This window comes from Arachis ipaensis, chromosome B10 (genome assembly GCF_000816755.2).
Source record: "Arachis ipaensis cultivar K30076 chromosome B10, Araip1.1, whole genome shotgun sequence".
Classification (NCBI taxonomy): domain Eukaryota; kingdom Viridiplantae; phylum Streptophyta; class Magnoliopsida; order Fabales; family Fabaceae; genus Arachis; species Arachis ipaensis.
The window spans coordinates 9,199,165-9,208,489 of NC_029794.2; the positions used below are offsets into that span (position 1 = coordinate 9,199,165).

The 9,325-nt window shown below is 35.0% G+C and overlaps 1 protein-coding gene across 1 annotated transcript in view; it reads right to left on the reverse strand.

Moving 5' to 3' along the window:
* LOC107624149 (anthocyanidin 3-O-glucosyltransferase 7-like) overlaps positions 6,370-9,325 on the reverse strand; it is a 4,665-nt gene continuing 1,709 nt past the window's right edge. Inside the window, exon 2 of the mRNA XM_016326615.2 lies at positions 6,370-6,482. The gene's annotated coding sequence lies outside the window, so the exon portion shown is untranslated. The remainder of the gene's footprint in view (positions 6,483-9,325) is intronic.

Consider the following 9,325-nt stretch of genomic DNA (forward strand, 5'->3'; position numbering starts at 1 on the left):
CTTTTTGATATGGACTGTGAGAAGGGACCTTCTCTAAGACCCTTGACTAGCCCCATGATGACTGCCTTGGTAGGCAGGTCTTGAATCTCCAAACATGCTTTGTTGAACCTTTCCATATAGGCCCGTAAGGACTCCCCGACCTCCTGTTTTATTCCCAGGAGACTTGGTGCATGTTTTACTTTGTCTTTCTGGATGGAGAACCTCATCAAGAACTTCCTTGAGAGGTCTTCAAAACTGGTGACAGATCTCGGGGGGAGACTGTCGAACCACTTCATTGCTGCTTTTGACAAAGTCGTCGGAAAGGCTTTGCATCTGGTAGCGTCAGAAGCGTCAGCCAGATACATCCGACTTTTAAAGTTGCTCAGATGATGCTTTGGATCAGTGGTTCTGTTGTAGAGGTCCATATCGGGGCTTCTAAAGTTTCTCGGAACTTTTGCCCTCATTATGTCCTCGCTAAAAGGATCTTTCTCCCCTAAGGGCGAATCTTCTCTACCGTCGTGGGAGTTCTGACCTTTGAGGGAAGATTCTAACTTTAAGAGTTTTCTTTCTAACTCTTTTCGTCGCTCCATCTCCTCTTTTAGGTTCTTTTCGGTTTCCTTTTTCCGTTTTCGTTCCTGTTCTAGCTGCTCGAGGCGACTGTGGACTAATCCCATGAGCTCAATTGCGTGGGATGGTCCTTCTTTTTCTGATTCGCGCCCCTCCGAGGAATTTAACTTCGGGTTTTTGATTCCGGAGGTGCCTTCCCTGTGTTGATCATTGGCTTCCTGGTGAAGGGTCTAGTCTGCCTCATTGTTTCCAGTGTTCAGATTCTCTTGTTCAGAATCTGTCTCCACATGACCCTCTTCAGGGGATCTATCCGCCATCACTGGTTGATCTCTCGGGTCCCCGGCAACGGCGCCAATGTTACGGTGGGTAACCGGAGATTAATGGGTTGGATGGCGTTGGTTGGCCCAAACGTATGAAGGAGGTGGTTTTCGAGTGGATCTGTTACTCGGTGTTCCTCCGTCCGACTTGTACGTGTGAAAGAATGGGGGGTGGTACCTGCAAAGACACTCCGATGCCTAAGTTAGCAAGAGTGTGAGCAGGTTAGAGAGTATTGGAACTTAGAGATACCTGAATGGTGTCAGTGTATTTATAGTGGTGAACCAATAACCACCGCTGAAGTAGTGCCACCTTTTTAGGTGGATAACCGTTCCCATATCTTAGGGAGGTTAAGATACGGCTCTATGAAGTGGTTAGAGAGTTTCTAGGGGCAGTTACTCATTCGAATGAGTGTTATCTGCCAGCTAACCCTCGTATCCGACTTCTTTGGAGCAGGTCATGTTCAGTACCGACTTCTTGGGATGAAGGCTGGTACTGGGGGAGAGCCAACCCTTTGGGTTGGGCTTCTTTGCTTGGATCCTGGGCCTTTATCATTGGGCCAGGGTATGAACAGGGCGTGATATAATTTTGTATTTTCAATACTACCCTTAGTTATATTATTATTGACAAATATTAATATAAATTTAGTTTTAATATATTATTATAATAGAAATTTATATTTAAATATTATATGTATTAGATAAATAATTTAAATTAAATATATAAAATATGAATAAATAAAAATATTTATACTTTATTTTATGATAAGAGTATTAATGTAATTTTATACTATTATAATTTTTTTTATTTTTCTTTCCATCCAAACAAAAAAAATGTTCTCTCTTTTTTCTTTTCATCTATTTTCTATTCATCCAAACAACATACAAATAACTCAACTTTTCTTTCTATTTTCTTTCCTCTTATTTTCTTTGCAACATCCAAAGAATTCCGATTTAACTCATAATATCTTTTGGGGTAAAGTACTAAATTGGTCCCTTATGTTTGGGCGTAATTCTGTTTTGGTTCTTAAGATTTAAAGTGTTCTATTTGAATCCAAAAAAGTTTCATTTAGCATCAATTTAGTCCTATAGTAAGGTCAAAGTTAAATAATTAACGGAATGTCCTACATAACAACAGTATAAGAACAAAATCGATAATTTGGAGAACAATACAGACTCCAGAGGCACAAAATCAACCATGGATACATCAATACATTTATTTATTATTTTTCTTACAATATAAATAAAATATTTTCTATAAAACTAAAGAGAATGATAAATAAATGTATTGATGCATCAATGGTTGATTTTGTGCCTCTGGAGCTTATACTTGTTCTCCAAATTATCGATTTTGTTCTTGTACTGTTGTTATGTGGGACATTCCGTTAATTATTTAACTTTGACCTCACTGTGGGACTAAATTGATGCTAAATGAAACTTTTTTAGATTCAAATAGAACACTTTAAACCTTAAGGACTAAAACAGAATTACGCTCAAATATAGAAACCAATTTAGTACTTTACCCTATCTTTTGATATTACAAATTTTAAATAAATCTATTGATTTTATAAAATTTTATAATTTAATTCTTATTAAAATTTTTCATTTTACATTCTTAATTTATTTTTTAATTTTGCATATTTTTTAATTTTACCTAAAATCTCAATTTTTTCTACATGGCATCTCACACACGTTATGTTAACAAGGTTGTACCACTTGTGCATATTATTGATGGTCAACATGTAGTAATCGTAACCCCCAAATGTGCCATATAAAATTAGTTCTAGAAAGCCAATGTTTGTTTTGGTCTCTCGCTTTCACTTTTCACCTGTCACCATCCACCTACGTCATTAATTTTAGATTTTGTGTGTTTTTTGCGAGTTATAAGTGTGGCTAATTTTTTTTGGTATGGAAAAAATATTGGTGTTTTTGTTGAAAATGGGAGTATTTGGTGTAATTACAGATTGGTGGATTTTTTGGGTGGGAAGGCAACACGTGGGGGGCGTGTTGCAACACGTGGGGGGCGTGGTGGACACGTGGCAGCATTCTGGCCAACACGTGAGGGGCGTGTTGGACACGTGGCAGCTTCTTAGCCAACACGTGAGGGGCGTGTTGCAACACATGGGGGCGTGTTGAATGATTTCCATACTACTGTAATACACTTCAAATATCAATATTTAACCAAAACACCATCTCTCTTTCCATATTAAAAATAATTTCTGTATAAGTGTCACTATTATTTTTCTTGAATGAAAGTTTTTTTTTATTAAAAAAAATAGTTTAACAAGTTAATTTGATTTTTAATTTTCAACAACTATAAAAATTAATTTGTCTATTTTTCTAATTTACATGCGGATAAAGAAGTAATTTTAGAGAGTATATTAATTAATTATAATTAAAGAGTGTTAATGCTCAATTAACTACTCACATTAATAATATATAAAGGTGTTTGCTACGGTGCGCTGATAAATTCATACGTATCGATACGTTTAAAATATGGACAAGTAATAACAAGTCACATGGAATTTATTTTCCACATCAACATTTAATTTTTGTTTTTTTAAATATATATTATATCACCATTTTTACTAATACACCCCTTTAATTAAATAAAAATAAAAAAATATTTTTTATTTAATTTTATAGTTTTAAATAATTTAAATAATAAAACAAAAACATATTAAAAAATAAAAAATTAAAATTTTTTCATTTTCTCAAATTTCTTTAATCATTCGTGTCTCCTTCAAACAAAACATATAAAAAAAATAAAAAATTAATCGTTCTTCATCCTTCTGAAGCAAAGCAAAACAGTAAAAATCCCAAACCAAAATTTTAGGTCCTTCGCTCTATGGTGGCATCACTAGTAATATGTCCTGGAGAGCTACAATTAGGAACTCGGGGAAGGTCTTTCTTTTGAATTTTCACTTGATCACTTGATTTCTGCCTACTATGTTGAAGGTATGCATTTTTTTTTATCTGCAGTGGATATGGAATCGCTGCACAGGCCTTAACTGCAGTAGTAAAAGCGCATGATGGTCGAGGTCCTAGTACAAGGCTTACGAATAGTATTTTACAAGCACTCGGTCTTTCTTCTGCAGAAGAATTAATACGGTTTTGGTTTGGGATTTTCACTGTTTTATTTCATAAAGATGAAGAACGATTGATTTTTTATTTTTTTGATATATTTTGCTTAGAGGGGGACACGAATGATTAAAAAAATTGGAGAAGATGAAGAAATTTTGATTTTTTATTTTTTTAATATATTTTTGTTTTGTTATTTAAATTATTTGAAATTATAAAATTAAGATTAAGTGTAGAAAATAAATTTCATGTGGCTTGTTATTACTTGTCCATATTTTAAACGTATCGATACGTATGAATTTATCAACGTACCGTAGCAAACACCATATATAAATGGTTGTTTTAATACAGAAGACTAATTAATTAGTTATTTTAAAAAAGAGTTATTCTCCACGTACGTACAAGCGTATTTTCATACAAGTCATTTATATTTACGCATTTTTTACGTTTTTTTTTGTACCTCTTTTTCTTCTTCCTTCCTTCTCCGTGCCTCCTCTTTTTCTTCTCCTTCTTGCCTCTTCTTCTTTTTCGTAATTTTTCTCTTTCGTTATCGCCGTCATCAACAACACCTCTTCCTCCTCCTTCTCTTTCCCCTTCTTTTTTCATTAAAATTTCTTCTCCTCTTTTCGTTTTCTCTTTCTCCTTCATCATCAGTTATCTCGTTATTAAAGATAATAAATAATTCAAGTTCAGATTGTCAATTGAACCAAAACAAAATTGATTATTGTTTTGAATCCAAGACTAAGGTGTGGTTCAATTTAGAAGAAAAAATATAGCATTAGAGGAAACATTTTTCTGCAGCAAATGTGGGTGTAGTACGAAGATATTTGGGTGTAACACGAAAATATTTGGTTATATTTTAAGAATTTTTGGGTGTATTTTTATTCTGATAAGTTCTGCATAATCAAAATTCTTCCTCTTTCTCCTTCTCATCTTCTACTGTTTCTTTTTTTTTATCATCACCATCTTCTTCTTCTTTTTCTTATTCATCTTTTTTTTTCTATTTTACCTTCTCAAGTTTCTTCTTGTTTTACTCGCTTAACAAGGATAAAAACAAAAAAATCAAACAAAGAAGAAGAAGAAACACATAATGCTGCAAAATTACTTGAAAAAAGGATGAACTTACATTTATTTAACTAAAAAAAAGAAAGAAATAAAGAAAAAAAGAAGGAAAAAAATGCAGCATTAGAGAAAATATTTTTCTGTATTTGCAGCAAATTTGGGTGTAACACGAAGATATTTTGGTGTAATACGAAGATATTTGGGTGTATTTTAAGAATTTTTGGGTATATTTTTGTTTTGATAAGTTCTGCATAATTCAAAACTCTTCCTCTTCCTCCTCTTCATCTTCTACTACCTCTTCATCTTCTATTGCTTCTTCTTCCTCATCTTCTTATTTTATTTTCTTATAATTCTTCTTGAGAGAAAAAATCAAATAAAGGAGAAAAATACATAATATTGCAAAATCAATAGAAAGAGGAGGAGAAAAAAAAATGCAACAACAACAACAGTAATAAAAAAACAACGATGAAGATGAAATACGCGAAGAAAAAGGAGGAAAAACGCAAAGAAAAATAAGAAGAAGAAGAAGGAAGAAGAGGAAGAGGAGGAGGAGGAACATGAAGAAGAAGAAGTGTCTTCCATAATGGTGAGTGAGAGCGCGTTTTAAAAATAGTTGAGTGACGGGCGTGTTATTACCCTCTAGTGGATGAATATAGTTTTTATTAGATTTGACTCAACTTATAAGACTTGTAAACAAAAAAAAACTTGTATGTATAATATAATTCAATTTACTTATAAATCTCAAATCAACTAATTCAAATTATGTAGATTCAATTTAGTACTACCAACCTGATTAAAATTTAATAAATTCGATTTACATAAAAAATGCAACGAAATATTCACCTAACGTTTTTTATTTTGAAAGATACACATAAAATTGGGCTAACTTTGATTTATAAAAGTCATTTACCTACAAATTAACCTCAAATTGATTTACAGCTAAATTAGTTTACTTTATAAAAAAAGGGAACTAGTTCACGTTATTGTAGTTAGTTAGAAGGATTTTGGTAGTTGCCAAACACCTGACAAGAGCAAGGTTGCGAGAATCGGACCGGTCAATGAACCAGTAAAGTAACTAGTTTACTGGTTCAATGGTCCGACCGGGATTTAACCGGGGTTCAACCGATTTAATTAAATATTAAATAAAATTATTAAAAATTAATATATGTAATGCTTGATTGCTATCTAGTTGTTCTATCTTCAAAAATAAAAATTTCTAATTAGTAACAACTACAATTTACAAACACAAATTTACACAAATTAAATACAGTTACAGTCAATGACTAAATATTGATTGTTGAAAAGCAAAGTAAACCTGAACAAAATCACTAAATGAAGTCAATCAAAATACAATGATTCTCAACAAGCAACTAGAGAGGGCTAATTCCATAATTTCTAGTCTTGAAGATGCCCACAGAATTATGTTGTAGTTGCTGATCATTTTGTGGCTGTTCCATCTAAATTCAAAATGACAGCAATCTAGAATCCAGAAAAATATATCAATCCATATAACTCATACGACATTCATTCAACATAATTAACAGAGCAGAATTGAATTTAAATTTTAAACCCAAAATTCAACAGAGCAGTATTCAACAGAGCAGAAATAAACAAAACTCAATATAGCCAAATCCAACATAGCAGAATTGAATTTATATACCGAAATTCAAAATAAACAAAATTGAAAAACAAAACAAGAATAATTAACAAAATAAAAAAAATTAATTAAAAAACAGAACAAGAACCCATGAACAAGAACTCAGAAGAAGGAAAAGATTTGAAAAACAGAACCATGAACTCAAATCTGTCCAATTCATACAGTTTTATCACCAAATAAACGAAATTAATTGAAAGAAGGAAAAGATTGAAGTACTGACTACTGAGTACTCACCGCGGGAGAGGCCGAGAGCATGGTCAGACTGTCAGAGCCAGACGTCGACCCACGCTTCGGTGACGGTGACAGTTCGGTGCCGACAACACGCTGACGACCACGACGACGCCAAGCCGATGACCAGACGACGCCAACACGGTGATGCTTCGACCCGCGACGGTGGCCTTCGACCTCGATTCGCGACGGCGACCTTCGACCCGGACAGAGGAGAGATGTCTCGGAGACAGAGGCGTTTTTGATGACGAGAAAGAGGCAGCCGACGACGGGGACGACAGAGAAGACTGGCAGCGTCTGAGACTAAGAGCGAGATAGATTGGGGGATTTTGCCATTTTGGTGAGACTGAGAGTGAGAGAGAAGAGAGAAGAGAGAAGCAGAGAAGCTCGGGAAACCATGCACATCAACCACAGCTCCACCGCTTCCTTCCTCTGCCGCTGACATGCTCCGACAAGCCTCATTCTTCGCTGCTCTCCAAAGAACCTTTGAATTAGGGATTTTGATTGTACGTTGGTGACACTGAGAGTGAGAGAAGGGAAAGGGGATTGGGGGGCATTTGGGCTACGCGTTTTGTTTTGTTTTGTTTTTTTTTTTTTAAAATGCCAAAACGACGTCGTTTGGCATATGAATTTGCAAACCATTGAACCGCTAAAAAATCGGACGGTTCTTCCGGTTCGCTGGTTAATTGCCGGTTCGACCGGTTTTTTGACCGGTTTTTTGCCAGGCGGTTATTAGCGTTATCCGGACCGGTTAGGTGACCGGTTCCCAGTTTTCCGGTTGAACCGGCCGGTCCGGTCCGGTTTTCAGAACCATGGACAAGAGTAAATATCCAACTAATAAGTTGGATCTTATTTATTAGGAAAAGTATATAGAACCAAAAGGTTATCGGCCAAAAACTAAACAAAACTACATTAATTTATATTAATAATTAATTTTAAATTTTTTAAATTCAAAATTTAAAAAATTTAAAATTGATTAACTAAACCTAATTAAAACCTATAAAAACATTCTTCTTCTCTCTCACATTAACCTACTCACCTCTAACAATCACACAGACAAACATCTCTCTCTTTCACCGTCTGTCCCTCTCCGCCTCCCCACCGCGACCCACTCCTCCGATCGCTTCTGCTTCCAATCGGAACTGTCTTTACCAGATCGAGAGCTCGTGAACCTTATGTTCAGACTCTCAGACCCGTCAACTATCCCAACAATCACACACATAAACCTCTCTTTCTCTTACCGTCAGCCCCTCTCCGCCTCCCCACCGCGACCCACTCCTCCGATCGCTTCTGCTTCAAGTCGGAACTATTTTTACCAGATCGGGAACTCGTGAACCTTATGTTCGAACTCTCACCCTCGGACCCGTCAACCATCCCTATCACAATTCGGTCCTCAAGTCCATGGCTCGCACAGGCTGATTGTATGTTTCCAGCTCGTCGTTCTCGTGTGACCAAGGAAGAAGCAGCGCCGCGAGCTCCATGGATCCCTGCTGTTGGCGTTGCGCGAAGAACCGGGCTGCAGACCCTTAGGGTGCTCCGCTTGCAGCGACCCGAGTTCTCCTGACCCGGTTCACCTTTGCTGGCAGCCCCATCGCTCCTTGTTGCTGTCTCCCAAAAAGGTCTTGGCCTAGTAGAATTTCTTGGCCCAGAACGGTTACAATTCTTGTTGGCCCAAGTTTGCTTTATGCCAGGGAAGAAGCTTGGAGTAACTCGGTGAAGGTAGTGTGGAGGTCAGAGGCAATTATTAAAGGAGTCTTTCAACAATTACAGAAATATAAAAAAACATTCATTTAATATGAAAAAAAACATCCTAATACTTAACAAAAGAAACATTCAGTTATATTTTAGTAAAAATAATTAAATATCTATAAAATTTAAAAAATTATGAAATCCTTAAAAAAATAGAGACATTCACATTTGCAATATAAAAAAATTCGAAAAATATATAAAAGAACATCCATTTAGTATGAAAAAGAAACATTCTGATACTTAGCAAAAGAAACATCCATATATATTAACTCGTAGAAATTTTGGATTCACTAAAAGTATTTTGACTGGTTTTTGACTAATACCCTTTTGATTCCCTAGCATTGCTCTATTTATTATATTGAAAGATCCGTAATTGGAAAAAGAAGTAAAAAGTAAAATATTTATACTATATATAAAATACATTGGTCCCCATATAATAATAACAAATTTATTCATTAACACATAACAAGTTTGGTGTTCATTGAATCATCCATCTATGTGAGATAAATAATTAAAATTTATTGTCTAAACAATAGACACCAAATTCATGAATCTACACAACATACATTTTTATTCGAATGATTGAAACACTGTGAACTTGAAAACTGAAAGATGAACCAAATTACCAGAAACAACATAAACTTATTTATTAGGTATCAATGAAGTGGTGTTTCATCCGCAATTATCT